The following is a 16,576-nucleotide window of genomic DNA, read 5'->3' on the forward strand; positions in this document are numbered from 1 at the left end:
CTCTTTTGATGTCTTCTAAAATGATTTATTTCATCCCATTTTTATGACATGATCTCTCTTAATTCATATGATTCTTACTTGTCCTCAAGTTGAAACATAGCAGTTTCTTTAAGAGAGACAAATGTCTAGCTTACATTTTAGAAAATGATGCTCATATGGAGTTCTATATTGGGGGCACCAGGGATGCAGTATACAACATCCTCAACAACACTAGTGTAAGAGAGAACTTGAATTCAAGCTGTTTAGACAAAAAGGGAATTTATTGGCTTATGTAGGCAAATGCTATAAAGTTCAGGAATGTCTGGAAATGAAGATTTGAATGTCATTATGATTCTCTCTCTCTCTATATATATATAGAGAGAGATAGATATATCTGTATATATATAGAGAGAGATCTGTATTTCTCTACATGTTGGCTTCACTCTCTGATTTCCTTCTTATATGGGGGACATAGCCATCGACAACCTTGAAGCTCATGTTCTTACCTACTTCTTCCTGCAAGAAGAAAGAACTCCAAGCAAGACTCACTACCCTATTTCTAGTAGGTGGGGAAGAATCATGACTTGGATTCTTCTATCTTTTGTCATATGCCCATCTCTGAGACAAATCACCATGAGATGGCATTTAACTCCTGCCATTAGTCCAGTTTGAGTCAGGTGCTTGCCTCTGGACCAATAATGGAAGTCAAGAGATGGAGTGGTATAAAATCAGGGCAATTCCTATTTTAATCATGGAATTTGTGGTGGGCAAGTGCAGTGGAGTAGAAGTTTCCTTTCTCTTCCAAATGGAAGAAAGGATTATCGGAAAAGAAAACAATAGATGTTCCACTACAAGTCTTCATAGTATTCCCAAATGGTTTTTTCTCAGTGGTGTTCACACAGAACAAGCATGTTACTTGTTCCAAAGTTTTTAGCTTTATGTTCCTTAACTTAGGGAACACTTAGTTATTTGTTAATTCCCCCCCTTTTATTGTCCCTAGAAAGATCTAGGGATATACTACAGATAACTTACCCTCAGAAAACAGGAAATCCTGAATCAGAAGCTGGTTTATGTTAGTAGGAAAAGAATAGACTCTACAATGAGGCTGTCCAAATTCAAATCCTGGCAGTCACTTGCCAGATATTTTGGCCTCAGACAAATTATTTACCTTCTCAGTGCTTTAGTCATCTTTTCTGGGAAATGGAGTAACTTGGTAGAAACTTCCTCAGAAAACTGTTGTAAGGGTTATGTGAGATTATGCCATAAATTTGTTAGAATAAGGAGGCATAGAAAGTGCTCAGTAAATACCCACTGCTATTATTATTATTATTATTAAAAGGAAAGAGGTAAAAACCTCAACTTCTCCCTTGGGACAGAACTTGATATTGGCGGATTTCTTTTCTTTTCGGCAATGCCAAGCCTTCTGAGTTGTGATATCTAGGGCCCACAGCCATTCTGAGAAGATGCAAACTTGAAAATCATACTGGGAACTCAAGCCTCACTTTGTCTCCAACATCTTTAGGTAGTTAAATTTTATCAAGGTTTGCGGAGACGGAAGAAATACAATTCCAGCCTCAGGCTCAGGTTGTATATAAATTGATTACATGCATATTCATCTTTTCATCTTTAAAAAAAAAAAAACATATTCCTTACTGGCTGCCTTCCCAAAGCACTGTCCAGGTGTGCTCAATGTGGTCAAAATCCTGTCGGGTTTCCTGCCTCACTTCTTCTCAAGAAAGTGAATGTAGACAAGCCGTAATCAACTTCAGATACGGTTGCAATCCTATTATTGAACTCAAAATCTAGCAGCTCGTTTTAATAAGTCATTTCATAATAATAAAATGGCTGCCCATGAATTTAGCATATGTCAACAATCAATCAATACTAGTTAATACCCCTGCTTTCATTTTCAAGTGTTTCTGAATATTCCTATTGGTCAGATGAGCACATTTACTTCTTCCACTGTACTGTTATTGCCTCTACCTCTGCTCCACACCCACAAAAGATAATGATATTTAAAATATTTAAGTTATTGACCAAGTACAGTCCTAAGAATTTCACATACCATATTTCAACTAAGTCTCATTATAACTCCATGAAGTAAGCATTATTGTTCCCATTTTATGGAGGCTCAGAGAGGTTAAATGACTTTGCAAAAGTCATAGATAACAACTGGAAAATCGAGAACACAAAACACATGTTTGTTCCTAAAGACCATATTTCATGCATGCACATATCTGATTACATAAAACACCTGCCTATTATATTTGCAAGTGACATCAATCTAGGTGGTCTGGATAACCTAGTGGTGGTTAGATGAAAAACTTTTAGATTGCAAAGAAGGACTGAAACCAATGGAAGCAATAAACTGGGCTGAAATAAAAAATCTTACACTGATATTTAATAAAGAATTCACATGAATAAAATATAGAAGACCTAACTTAGCCATACAATATATTTCTTTAAAATGCTCTGAACCATTTTATCTGACTGAAAGGTCAACTTAAGTCAACAGTGTAACTAAGATCTTAAGAAAGCAGTGTAAATGTTGACTGCTTTAATCGCGTACTACTTAGGTCAATAAAGTCAACAAAAGTAAAACTCCATTATATCAGGCAGAATCATGACAATTCTGGGTGCTGCATTTTAAGAAGAATATTGGTAAATTAAGATGCATACAAAGAGTACAGCAAAGGGTCAAGAAACAATACCAAATGAGAGATTATTCAGCAAACTGGGACTTTTTGGTGCAGGGAAGAGATTGGGGAAGAAAGGATGTGGAAGAGAGGTTTGACAGGTATCTTTAAATCCTTGGAAGGACTAGACTTTGTATTACTTCCTAGAATGGAAAAAAAAATCTAATAGGCATAAAGTATAGTAAAATTCAGCCCATTGTGATTCATAACTAACATATTCAGTTGCTTAACAGGGAAAAGAAGGAGATGCCACACACAAAATAATGTGTTTTTTTTGCTGTGTTCAGAAATGTGTTCAAAGGAAGTCTGGATGGCTTTTTAAAGGATTCTCTCAAAAGTGATTATTGAAATCCAGCCAGAAGATTGCCTTATACAAGGAAATTGAACCAAATGATTTCTAAATAGCCTTCCCAACTTTAAGACAGTATAATTTTTTCTTTCTTGCCCAATTATATTTCCCCCGATAAATTCTAATGAGTGCTATATACATTCCTCATCTTTATACAACATCCCTTTTCTCCATCGAAATTGCATGAAAGCAGCAGTATTTCTGTAACATTTTTCCAAGCTGTGTCAACCAAGTTTCATCCACTCTTACCACTCCTTCATTCCCATCAATGTCTCCAAGTGTTTCTTTTATAATTTCAACCCCAGGGTGTACCACTCGTTCAAAAATGTTATTTGTTTCACATGTTTCCATAGCTTGGCTTGAAAAAGATTTGAGAATGAGTGTTAACTTCTAAAGTTCCAGCAAATAACTGATTGCTCATATTAACGTTTTTCTGTATTTGCCTTTATTATTAAATATTAAGTTTGTGGAAAGTAATGGTTTCATTTTAAAATGAATCCAATGATTTATGAAATATATTTTATTCATCTCAAAAAATATTATGAATAAAATCCATCAATATGCATATCATGAAAACACCCCATAATCCCAAATTTTTAGAACACATTTACTCTTGAAAATATTCCTCTCAGATTTGTTTTGCTAGTTAAGCGGAAAATATACCCTCTTGAGGAATTCTTCCACAGATTTTTTTCCCCTAGAATTTCTCCTATAGTTTGAGGTTAGGATTTGTAATGGATGAAAATGTTTGCATAGTGAGGCGTTGTTAGTTTCTAATGAACCACATCTTGCTCAGGGAAAAACAGAGTTGAACCATTTTGACTACTTCTGGAAGCTGGAGGTTAATGTTTAAAATAACTAAAGGGAAGGTGGAGCTTCTTTCAAAGCCATAAAAAAGAATAATTGCGATGACACACCACAGTATGCATTTTATACTGTTGAATGATGGCAGCTTCGCTGTTGGCTCCCTGCCCCAGAGGCCTAGCACACCCAGGGAGCATTGTAAAAGCTGCCGAACGCACACCCTGGCATGCGTGTGCCCACTTTTATAGCCAGCAATAATTTTAAAGGAACATACAGTCCCTACTAGGAGGCTTTTTCAGAAGATAAGCTGGAAATCAATGAGTGCAAGCCCTTTGTAGAGTATTATTCCTAACAGGTGAATAAAAACAACTTGGTTCAGGAATGCTTAATCAAATGATTATTATAAATCATGTTAGACCCTTGATTGAAATATCTAGACTCTAAACCTATTCTGAGGATGACAAGATCATAAATATTTGAATACCCTCATGAATTATCATCGAGTCTTAAAAATGGCTCTCTACTACTTTTTTGTCTAAAGTCACTCAATTGCCATATGTGGTACCACATTTTTACAGTGAGAATGAGTGAACTGCTCTTTTGACTGTGTCATACCAATTGTAGTAGAATTGCTAAGATTTCTTACTGTTAATCTTTTTCCCAATCAGGGTACTATCAAACATGGTAAAATCCCCACATTGTAGCAAAATAAATAATCCTTTTAAATTCTAACAGTCATTTTGGCACTTAATTTGACTTCATAAACAAGAAATCTGATTATCTTAGACAACTCTTAATCTTTTGTGACTGGATCAACTGTCAACAACATTCATAAGAATTAACCATCCATCAGGGTAGATAGAGACTTCATGTAGCCTTAAATTTGCACAACCGAGAGAGTTTGGGAGTTGCCTCTTTAAAAACATAAATACAAAATTAGCCAAGAAGTGAATAGTTAGGATGGAAAAATCAGAGTGAAATATTGGGGACTTGGAGAGTTAGCCTATTGTCTTCTGAGATGTCCTTAGCTGATTTATCAGAAAAGCTCATATAGAAATGCTTCTTGATTGCAACCTGGACTTCTTTCCCTACCTGGAATGCTCCACAACTCCCAACAACTCCAAGTGCTCAAGGTACTGTACAAGTGAGGGCCTTGAATTTTGAGCTTCACTAGTTTGACAGTGACCCTGCCCCTGCTGTCCATGTGTAATATTGGTGGAAATAAGGGTTAAGAAGTATGGTTTCCAACCCTGCTCCCTTCAGAGTTAATATTTCTAGGTTTAACCTAAGACTGTGGGTAAAAGTTGGATGAAGATTAAGAGCCCACTATTCGGGGAAACCATTAAATGTATAATCTTAATTCTATTTCACTCCTTTGCATTCTATCACCTCAGAGAGATTAACACTGAGAAATGGAAGTTCTGACTCTGAAGCAAAATATGAACTAGGAATCTTGGAAACTTTTTTATTCTCAGCTACCCACAGTGAACATACTCATGTATAATTTCATAATTATATTAACACAATAATACACAATAATAAGTGGTTTGTAATTCCTGGCAATAAATCCTTTAAGAAACCAATTGCCATGTTGATGTTACACACACATTAAGAAAGGATTAAACAAATCCCTGTGACGATTTTAATAAAATAGACCCACAGGGGGCGCCTAGGTGGCTCAGTGGGTTAAAGCCTCTGCCTTCCTCTCAGGTCATGATCCCAGAGTCCTGGGATCGAGCCCGCATAGTGCTCTCTGCTCAGCAGGGAGCCTGCTTCCTCCTCTCTCTCTGCCTGTGTCTCTGCCTACTTGTGATCTCTCTCTGTCAAATAAATAAATAAAATCTTAAAAAAAAAATAGCCTTCCCTAAGGAGACTTAAAATTTAGCTCTTCATTATGGAGCATGTTTGGAGGGGTCCAAGACTGGATCACAGGAATAACAAGAAGTTAAAATATGTAGGGCCTGGCTCCATTATAGTAACTTTAGGTTCACTCCAAGCAAACAACAACAACAATGACAACAACAAACAAACTCTGTTAGAGGATTTTGAACAGAGGAGTGGTATGATCCAACTTGTGTTTTAAAAGGATCACCTGCTGCTGTGTTGACAATAGACTGGAAGAGGCAAGGGCACGGCCAGGGAGAGGTTTTAGTATAATTCAGGCAAGAGATGATGGCAAGTGGTTGTATTCCAGATATATTTTTAAAGGGAAGCAAATAGGATTTGTTTGATGGGTTGTGTGTGAGATGTGAAAGAAAAAGAAGAGTTACAGATGACTACAAGATTTTTAATCTGGACAGTTGGAGAGATTGCCTATAAGAGGAAAGATTGCATATACAGCCTGTGTAGGAAAGAGCCATCGGGAAGTCAGTTTTTTACCTGTTAGCTTTGAGATGTCTATTGGTCATCCAAATGAAGAGATCAAGTGGAAAGTTCCATGGATGAGGCTGGAGTTTAGGGAGGGGGTTCAGGTTGGAGGTATCAGAATATGAATAGTATTTTAAGTCATGTAATTGGAGGAGCTGATTTCTGATGTTTAGAAATCAGGTAGATAATTAGGAATGAGCAAAGAAGATTGAAATAGCATTGCCAAAATGTGGGAGGAAAAGTAGAAGAAAGGGTACTGAGCAAGCAAGGGTGGCATGATTTGACCCCCATCACCCCCACACCCACCCACACACACATTAACCTGGAAAAACACTTATTGGGGGGAAACTAGAGGAAGGCACACTCTGGATAGTGCCCAGGGACCTAAGTGGGCTGAGTATTGTATTCCAGATAAAGAATCCCACCCTTCAGTCTGTAGATCTGAAAAGTTGCATCACCCCCCTGACGTAATCTGAGCCTACGGTCCCATCTGAAAAACAGGGCAAGGGCCTCAATTCTTTCCTCAATTAACCAGGAAGAGTTCTCAGGGAGAAAAGGAGTAGCAGTCCACATGGAAATGGGAGAAAGGTGGCAACCATGAAGTACCATAAGAAAGAAGAAGCCAAGACGAATGTGTGTGTGTGTGTGTGTGTTTCCTGTGTTTTCTCATGGTCATATTTCAGAAGCAAGAATTAAGAAGCAAGAACAGAAGCTTTCCATTCCCAGATGGAAATGATAACGTCATTGCTATCCTGCTAATTCCTGAGTTTTATACATCAGGCCAGGAGCTAAGCATTTCTCATATACTGTTCCCATTTAATCCTTGCAAATGCTTTAGGAAATAGATACTATTAACTTTCGCCAGTTTTTCTGTTTGGAATATTAAGATTAGAGAGAAACTTCCCTAAATCACAGTGACAGTTTATGGAGAACCCCAATAAGGTTTTTCTGACTCCACAGTTCTCTTTCCTATTCACTCTGTTCTATGTTTCCTTTTTTTTTTTTTTTTATTTGACACAGAGAGAGAGAGCGTGAGACAGAGTAGCACAAGCAAAGTCCGTTTCTCCCTTCTCTAGGGAGAAGCAGACTCCCCACTGAATAGGGAACCTGATGTGGGGCTTGATCACAGGACCCTGGGATCAGGACCTGAGCTGAAGGCAGATGCTTTATCATCTAAGCCACCCAGGACTCCCTATGTTGCATTTTCTGTTACTACTTTTTTCATACCCAGCACTAAGGATTGTATTTGGTTGTTAAGTGGATCTGATGAGTTGACTCTACAGTCTAAACTTACCAAGTAGGTACACAAATTTCTATTTGCTTCACTACAGTTCAGAAACTACCAGTGTCATCACCCCTTACTTTATAGAGTTTAGGTAAAACTTTTAATACTAAATATTCCATATCAAAACTTTTCTGATTATAAGTGTTTTCTGTAAACCAAATTTAGCTGAGAATGATCCATATTTCTTTCAAAACAAATGACAACACTGTTGTTATATATATGTTTATATATATATATATATATGCAATTCTTTTCAATTTTTATATCCAAGGTAGAAAAGAATGCATAAGAATAAGATTAATATTGGATATTTTCAGTTACTTATCACAGAAATTTTGTGAGTGCATTATTTCTCCAATAAAAGAGAGCTAAGAATCTGTTGATCAATAAGTTGTAAAATAGATTTTTAAAAAGAGAGAAAATCTTATTATAATTTTACCTTATTTTTTTAAGGATTTATTTATTTATTTATTTTGGGGGAGTATGGGAATGGGGAGAGAGAGAGAGAATCTTAAGCAGACTCCATGCCCAGCAGGGATCCCAATGCAGGGCTCAATCTCACAAACCTGAGATCATACTTGAGTCGAAATCAAGAGTCAGACACTTAACCCACTGAGCCACCCTGGTAACCCCACCTTATATTTTAAATGCATACAAAGGAACTCTTTGTAAGGAGAATTATCATTTTGTGAATTTTTCTCTATGAAAACATGGACTTCATTAAAAACTTTCCTGGTTTTTTTTCCTCAGACTGAAAAAGCCAATTAAATTAAATTTACAAATTTAATAGTTAAAAAAATATTTTTTGGCTCTGTACTCTATGCTCAATTTTTCTATGAACCTAAAAATGCTCTAAAAACTAGAGTCTATTAACTTTTTGAAACAATAATTTTGGAATATCTTTAGTATTTTTTTAATTTATAGTTCAATTAAGTTGTCTCAGTTTAACAATTTGCTTTTGCTCAGTGGTTCTCAACCCCCTCTATATGAGTATTAGAACTCTTGGGAAGCATTAAAAACATAGGTACCCCAACTCTTTAAATGTACAAAGTATAAATTTAAGTGAGTGAACTTTATAACATGTGAATTATATCTCAATAATGGTATTTTTTAAAAATGTTGGGGCCCAGTTCTCACTCTAGACTAATTAAATCAGAGTTACTTGAGGAAAGGTCAAGGCACCCAGGTTATTTTAATGTGAAACTAGGGGCTAAAACTAGTGTTTTAGCTTGTCCTATTTAGTTAAAAATAGTTGTTAGCACTCTAGGTGCCTGGGTAACTCGGTTAAGCACTTAACTCGGGATTTTAGCTGATGTCAGGATCTCAGGATCTTGAGATTGAGCCCAGCATTGGGCTCCATGCTGAGTGTAGAGCCTGTTTGAGACTCTCTCTCTCCATGTACCCCTCTGCCCTCACCTTGCATTCTCGGGGCTCTCTTGTTTTCTCTCTAAAAATAAATAAATAAATAGTTGTTAGCATTCTTCATTTTAAGGGTTTATTCTGGCAAATGAAGTGTTTAAAAGCAGAATGGTTTCAATATCTAACTTGGTTTAGGTTGATTGATCGTAAGTCTTCAAGATTGAGGTTATAAGGGTGAAATTCTTTAGAAATAATGGAAAGCAACTTAGTTGCTTTTTTTTTTGGTGGGGGGGATTGGAGGACTTTTTCCTTTATTTTATTGAGGTATAATTACATAGAGTAGTAAGCATAGACTTTGAGTGTACAGATGAATCTTAACGAATGCCTATGTTCATGTTATCAGTGTCCAAAGAAAGCTAGAACACATTACCTTTGAAATTTTCCTTACCTCTTTTCCCAGTCAATTTCTCTTCTGAAAGGAACAGGTATGCTTTTTATTTTATCCCCATAGCTTAGGGTTTTTTTAAAATATATTTTTTATTTTTTAAATTTCTTTCCAGTGTACTAGAATTCATTGTTTATGCACCACATCCAGTGCTCCATGTAATACGTGCCCTCCACAATACCCACCACCAGGCAGGCCCAACTTCCCACCCCCCAACCCCTTCAAAAGCCTCAGATTGCTTTTCAGAGTCCATAGTCTCTCATGGTTCATCTCCCCCTCCAATTTCCCTCAACTCCCTTCTCCTCTCCATCTCTCTATGTCCTCCGTGTTATTTCTTATCTTTGTTTTTAACTAACTTCAATGTGATATAAGAATGTGCTCATTTCAGACTAGAAGAAAGGTAGAATTCTGGCAGAATTATATTCAGAACCAAGGAGACACCTCTTTTGGAGAGAGGTTGGGGGGTGGCGGTGGTGATTTCCATCGCGGTGCAGAGGATCAGCAAAATCTACCAGAGGGGTCTGAACTGGACTGGTAAGTGAAACTTCTCTGTAGATGACGATGACACAGATTTTCAATGACCCAGCAAAATCACCAAATGAATTAAGATCATTACGTTGAGAATGTGGCAGATTGTGTCTCTGACAGGAATTTACAGCTAGAAAGGGAAGAGTCCTGTAGTGGGATACGCTGTTTGCAGAACTCTTCTTTTCTTCTTTTATGGCATCACCTACCCTGCCAAGAGGTTTACTGTCTTTAGGAGATACCCAGTAAAACAGGACTTATCTCTAAAATACTATGCTCCAGGTCTACCCTTAGTTAGTGTCCCAGCTCTGCACTTCTCTATGAAAGTCTGTGATGAGGTCTACACATTAAACACTGCGGTTGTCTCACCTATATTCCACCTCTTCCCTATGGTAGCGGAGATGGGCTCTGGGATTTAAGTCATTCAAAGTAATATCATTTCTCTTGGCATAATGACGGGTTCAAGGGTAAATATATGTGTTCTAATTTAGTCCAAAGAGAGTACAGTTTAAGACTTCTGTTTTATTATTGGGGGAAAAAAAGACCCTTTTCCCCTCAGGATATGAATGAGGAAGGATGTAGCATGGTCAGCGACTGAAAGCTCTGTTGTTGGCGTTAGTGAAGCCAAGCTGAGGGCAAAGTCAACCCACGTTGGTAGAGCTGAGAAAATTGCAGAGGATAGGTGAGGATGATAATGTGAAAATCTGGATCAAATCAGCCCACACCCTCACAGATCACCCTAGAGCTTATCTGTTAGGTGAGCCAGTAAGTTCCCTGTGCTTATTATTCATTTTGAAGGAGGCTTTCAGTTCCTTGCATACAGAAACATCTTAACGGATTTGGCTATTATAAGTGACTTCTTTTAATTAGTTAGTTCTAAACAAGTGGAATTAAGGGTCAATATAATATTTTGGCTTCAGAACAACCTTCTCAGTGTATTTGAATTTAAATAGGGAAATACCTAACACCAAAGTAATTCATTTAAAAACAAATAACAAATTGAATGGCCCAGTATTAGGGTTGGGATGCCAGAGAGAGAGCCTTCTCCCGTCAAAACACTCTGAAAGGAGACCACCTGGCTTCTATTTTGTGTCCAACAGAATCTGCCTTTCTTTTGATAATTGTTTCTGTTACTTCTGCAGTGGGGCCTACTTCTTCATGGACCAGCATCGCCTAGATCATCATCAAATAAATCTCCCATCTCTGCCTCTCTCAAGCTGTCTTCACTTCTTTCTCTCCCCTTGTTGTTTCTCCTTTTTATTCTAACCCTCACGGTTGCTCCAAGAACTGGATTAATTTAAGCCTTTCCTTTTAGCTCTGGAGTGTCATCCCTTCAGGACACTAAATAACTAATAAATTAATCCAAGTCAATATTCTAATGGCTAGATGGGCTTTCCCAGATTATAGATGAATTTTTAAACATGCCTCAGGATCTTCTTTGATAATCTAAAAATTATTCTTAATGGTGGTAACTTGGTGAGAGAAAGGACCAAGAGAAGAATGGGGAAGCTTTTGAGAAGGCGCTTAGAGCTGATGTGACCAGGAGATTGGACTAGGATATTCTGGAAGAATGGAAGTGGAATACAGGCTGGAGGGAACTTGGTACTCAAGTGTGTGACATGGATAATGAAAGGAGAGAGAATGTGTTTCTATACTGAGTAGAGGTACAGAAAGAATTTTGCTCATTGGTGAAGAGTATAGGAAAGTGGCTTATTGTTACGGTCTCCAAAAATTAGCACTCAGACTCAAACCCTACAGAAATGCAACGAAAAGTTTAATTATAATTTTTACATCTAAACATAACACAAAAAGGTATAACAAAACCATGTAAAAATTGGGGTGCTAGCAGAAGCCATCACTAGGTGTGATTGATCAAACACAGCTATTAAAACAAAGGGCAACAAATAAATTTAGAACAGGTAGGTTACTACTAATTTTTACCTTTTAAGTTCTCCATCCCTGACTCTTTCTTTACATGGACATATCTTTTTTCTCTGCCAGATACTAGAATGAGAGTTTTATCTTTATGCTTTTTATGATGATTTTTTTTTACGACTGTTTAGAATCTTTCTATGGAAGGGCCACATCCTTGAGAACACCTGCTCTTGCTGTTAACTGATTATTATTAAGCAAGAGCAAATGACATGAAGTCAGTTACAATAAAGTGTAAATAAAAAAAGTTTATGGCAGGGTGTGTAAAGCAAAAAAAAAAAAAAAAGGAAAAAAGAAAGAAAGAAAATTAATCATCCAGGAGGCAAAGTGAGGACAGATCCAAAGGTCATTTTTTTCTTCACTTAAATACCTCATTAATTGATTAAAATCTGTGTTGATTTTAATTGTGTTTAATTGATTAAAAATTGTGTTCATAGTTCAAAATTTTTAACTTGTTGGGATTTTAAATGATTAACATTTGTGTGACTTCTAGCGAACCAATTATATTCACCTTCAAAATAAAATCTTTACTATATAATCAGCTTTTCTCTATAAGGCACTTGAACAGTAAATGTCAGCCCAGAATATTTTATTTATTTATATATTTTAAGTAGGCTCCACACCTAGTGTGGAGTCCAACATGGAGCTTCAACTCACAACCCTGAGATCAAGTCCAGAGCTGCGATCTAGCGTTGGACATCTAACAAACTGAGCCACCCAGGCTCCTCTCAGACCAGAGTATTTTAAATTCTTAAGATATTGTGCAGATTTGCATTTGGAATGTTTTTCAAGGACATGGAAAATTCAATTTTCTGTATTCACCTTAAATAATATTTTTGTTTCATTGAGAAGCAGAGTTATTCTAAGAATTTAGTACAGGGGCACCTGGGTGGCTCAGTGGGTTAAGCCTCTGCCTTCTGCTCAGGTCATGATCTCAGGGTCCTGGGATCGAGCCCTGTATCGGGCTCTCTGGTCAGCAGGGAGCCTGCTTCCTCCTCTCTCTCTGCCTGCCTCTCTGCCTACTTGTGATCTCTCTGTCTCTATCAAGTAAATGAATAAAATCTTTAAAAAAAAAAAAGCGGTCTTGTCAGACATTTGTCTGGTGCTTTGTTAAAAAAAAAAAAGAATTTAGTACAAGGGATAAAATTATTCTTTGACCTCTTAACATTTTCTGCACCCTATCTCAAATGACCTGACTTCCGCCGAGAATTGAGGAGACCACTTAGAACTGGAGGAAGGATGCCATTCAATTTCAGTTAAACCACGTTTACTAAGCTCTTACTAAGTACTGGTCAGTATGCGCAGGGTTTCAGTGGGTACAAGTGCGCAATATTTTTCTTATCATTGACTGTGTCAGTGTCTGGTTAGGGTGTGGTTCAATCCACCACAATCTCTATTCTTTACCATCACTTATCTCAAATAAGCACACTATCTAAGGAAAAACATTGTTTCTAATATTTTAAAGTAACTTCTGTACAATGCCCTATTAGGAGAACTCCACCTCTACCTCATACTCTTAATAAGATTGCCATCGCCACGACTCTCCTATCTTGGCTCCCAGTACTCGAGAACCTTAGATCTGGTAAGGGAGGAAAGAGCAAGTACACATATACACGCACCTCAGAATCTTTGATATGAAGGCATAATTATAGAAAGTGCCTTTTCACCTTTCTTGTTTTCTAACTACCATCTGGATACTTTTCTTCTGAACCTACCCTTTGTTCTCCACATCCTTTTAAATCATAGCACTCTTGCTAAAATCTATTTTCTTAGAGCTTGTATGTTAAATCACACTAGTGTATGTCTTGGTTAATTTATTTTTAAAACCTAGAGTCTTCCAACCAGTGTCAACCTCAAGATTAATAAGCATAGTGTCTTAAATTTTGATTCCATTCTTTGTTCTCTCTCAGGGGGTCTTAGGTATATTAATTAAGTCATTGCATGTGACTTATAACTTCTCTTTAGTATCCATAGTATAAAAAAATATATTTTATTTATTTATTTGTCAGAGAGAGGGAAAGAGAGACAGAGAGAGCACAAGCAGGGGGAGCAGCAGGCAGAGGGAGAAGCGGGCTCCCAGCTGAGCAAGGAGCCCGATGTGCTACTCAATGCCAGGACCCTGGGATCATTGATCTGTGCTGAAGGCAGACACTTAACCAACTGAGCAACATAGGCATCCCCATAGTATAAACGTTTTGAGCCACGAACATGAGTTCCTTCCATCTCTCCCCATTTACTTTCTCTAGTAAATGATTTTATTTTTCTAGAAGCATGACGACTATTTTTAAAAGTACTTCTTTTATTTTATTTTTAAATGAACAAAGAGCAAGACTGACTTTTTTTGGGTGTACATTTCTGTGAATCTTAACACATGTATGAATTCATGTAACCATTTCCACAATCAGGATACAGAATAATTCCCTTGCAATCATCATTCTTAATTGTTTCTTTTCTCATTTTGGGGTCTTGAGAGTTCCTTATGTATTCTGTACAAATAAACTTCACTGTATGTAAGATTTGCAAGCACTTTCTTCCAGGTTTTACTTTGTCTTTTCATTCATTTTTTTTTTTTTAAGATTTTATTTATTTACTTCAGAGAGAGAGAGAGCATGAGAGGGGAGAGGGTCAGAGGGAGAAGCAGACTCCCCGCTGAGCAGGGAGCCTGATGTGGGACTCGATCCTGACCTGAGGTGAAGGCAGTCGCTTAACCAACTGAGCCACCCAGGCACCCTATCTTCTCATTCTTTTAACAGTGTCTTTTGCAGAGCAAAACTTCTTTGATTACTTCAATTTATCAATTTGTTTTCTCTTATGGGTCATGCTTTTGGCGTTGATTCTATGAATACTTTGCCTAATTCCAAGTCATGATGACTTTGTACTGTTTTCTTCTAAAAATTTGAGTGTTTTATGTGTTAGATTTATAGCTCTCAATCACTTTGAGTTAGTTTTGACATAAGATACATAGTTTAGGTCAAGGTTCTTCTTTTGTTTTTAACATATGAATGTCCAATTGTTCTGACATGATTTGTTGAAGAGACTATTTTTTCCCAACTGGATTAACTTTGCATCAATAAACTGTAAATATGCAGGCCTATTTCTGGGTGCTGTATTCTGCTTCATTGATCTGTAGGCCATCCTTTCACCCAAACCGTTTATTTATTTACTAATTTATGTATTAATTTTTGGATTAATGTAATATTATAGCAATTCTTAAAATTGGGTAGTATAAGTCTTGCAATTTTTGTTCTTCTGTTTAAAAATTGTTTTGGTACTATGCAGCCATCAAAAGAAACGAAATCTTGCCATTTGCGACAACATGGATGGAACTAGAGCGTATCATGCTTAGCGAAATAAGTCAAGCGGAGAAAGACAACTATCATATGATCTCCCTGATATGAGGGAGTGGTGATGCAACATGGGGGCTTAAGTGGGTAGGAGAAGAATCCATGAAACAAGATGGGATAGGGAGGGAGACAAACCATAAGTGACTCTTAATCTCACGAAACAAACTGTGGGTTGCTGGGGGGAGGGGGGTTGGGAGAAGGGGGGTAGGGATATGGACATTGGGGAGGGTATGTGCTTTTGGGTAAATTGGAAGGGGAGGTGAACCATGAAAGACTATGGACTCTGAAAAACAATCTGAGGGGTTTGAAGTGGCAGGGGGGTGGGAGATTGGGGTACCAGGTGGTGGGTATTATAGAGGGCACGGCTTGCATGGAGCACTGGGTGTGGTGAAAAAATAATGAATACTGTTTTTCTGAAAATACATAAATTGGAAAAATATGTAAAATAAAAAAAAAGAAAAAAAATTGTTTTGGCTATCCAAATTCCTTTGGCTTTTTATATAGATCTAGAGTCAGTTTCTCTATATCTGCACAATTTCCTACTTGGATTTTGACTGGTACCGTGTTAAATCAACATCGATTTGAGGAGAAGTGACACATTGACTGTATTGAGTCTTCCAATCCATGAACAGGGTATGCCTCTGAATTTATTGAGGTTTTCTTTGATTTCTTTAATCAGTATTTTGAAGTTGTTAGGTTTATTCCTAAAGATTTCATTTTTTTGGAATTATTGTGGATGCTATTTTTTAAAAAGTTGAGTTTCAACTCTTCACTGCAAGTATAAACAAATATGATTGCTTTTTGTGTATTGAACTTATAACCTACAACCTTGCTAAACTCACATAATATTTCTTAGAACTTTTAAGTTTTTACATATATGAGCACATCATCTGTAATTAAGACAGATTAATTCTTTTTTTTTTTTTCCAATTTGTTGTCTTGTCTTATTGTATTGGCTAGGATTTCAGGTTTGATGTCGAACTGAGTGATGAACGTGAGCAGTTGTGCCTTACTCTCTATCTCATGGAGAGAGCATTAATCATTTCACCATGAAGCATGATGTTAGCTATAGGTATCTTGTAGATACCTTTTATCAGATTAAGGAAATTTCTCCCCTATTCCTAGTTTACTGTGCATTTTTTATTATAAAGAGATGTTAAATTTTGTCAAATGCCCTTTCTGCTTCAACTGATATGATCATATGGATTTTCTTCTATTGTCTGTTAGTATGGTGGATTACATTTGCCGATTTTCAAATATTGAATGAGGTTTGAATTCCCAGGACAAAATTCCCTTGGTTATAGTGGATTATTCTTTGTAACTATTTATAGGTTGATATGTTAACACACTGTTGATTGTTTTGTTGTCTATATTCATGAGGGATATTAGTCTGTAGTTTTATTTTCTAGTAGTGTCTTTGGTTTTGGCATTAGGGTAATTTTGGATATTACCTATTTTAATGACAATCCTTTGTGTATTTGAGAAAGACAT

The sequence above is a fragment of the Neovison vison genome, chromosome 11 (assembly GCF_020171115.1).
Source record: "Neovison vison isolate M4711 chromosome 11, ASM_NN_V1, whole genome shotgun sequence".
NCBI lineage: Eukaryota > Metazoa > Chordata > Mammalia > Carnivora > Mustelidae > Neogale > Neogale vison.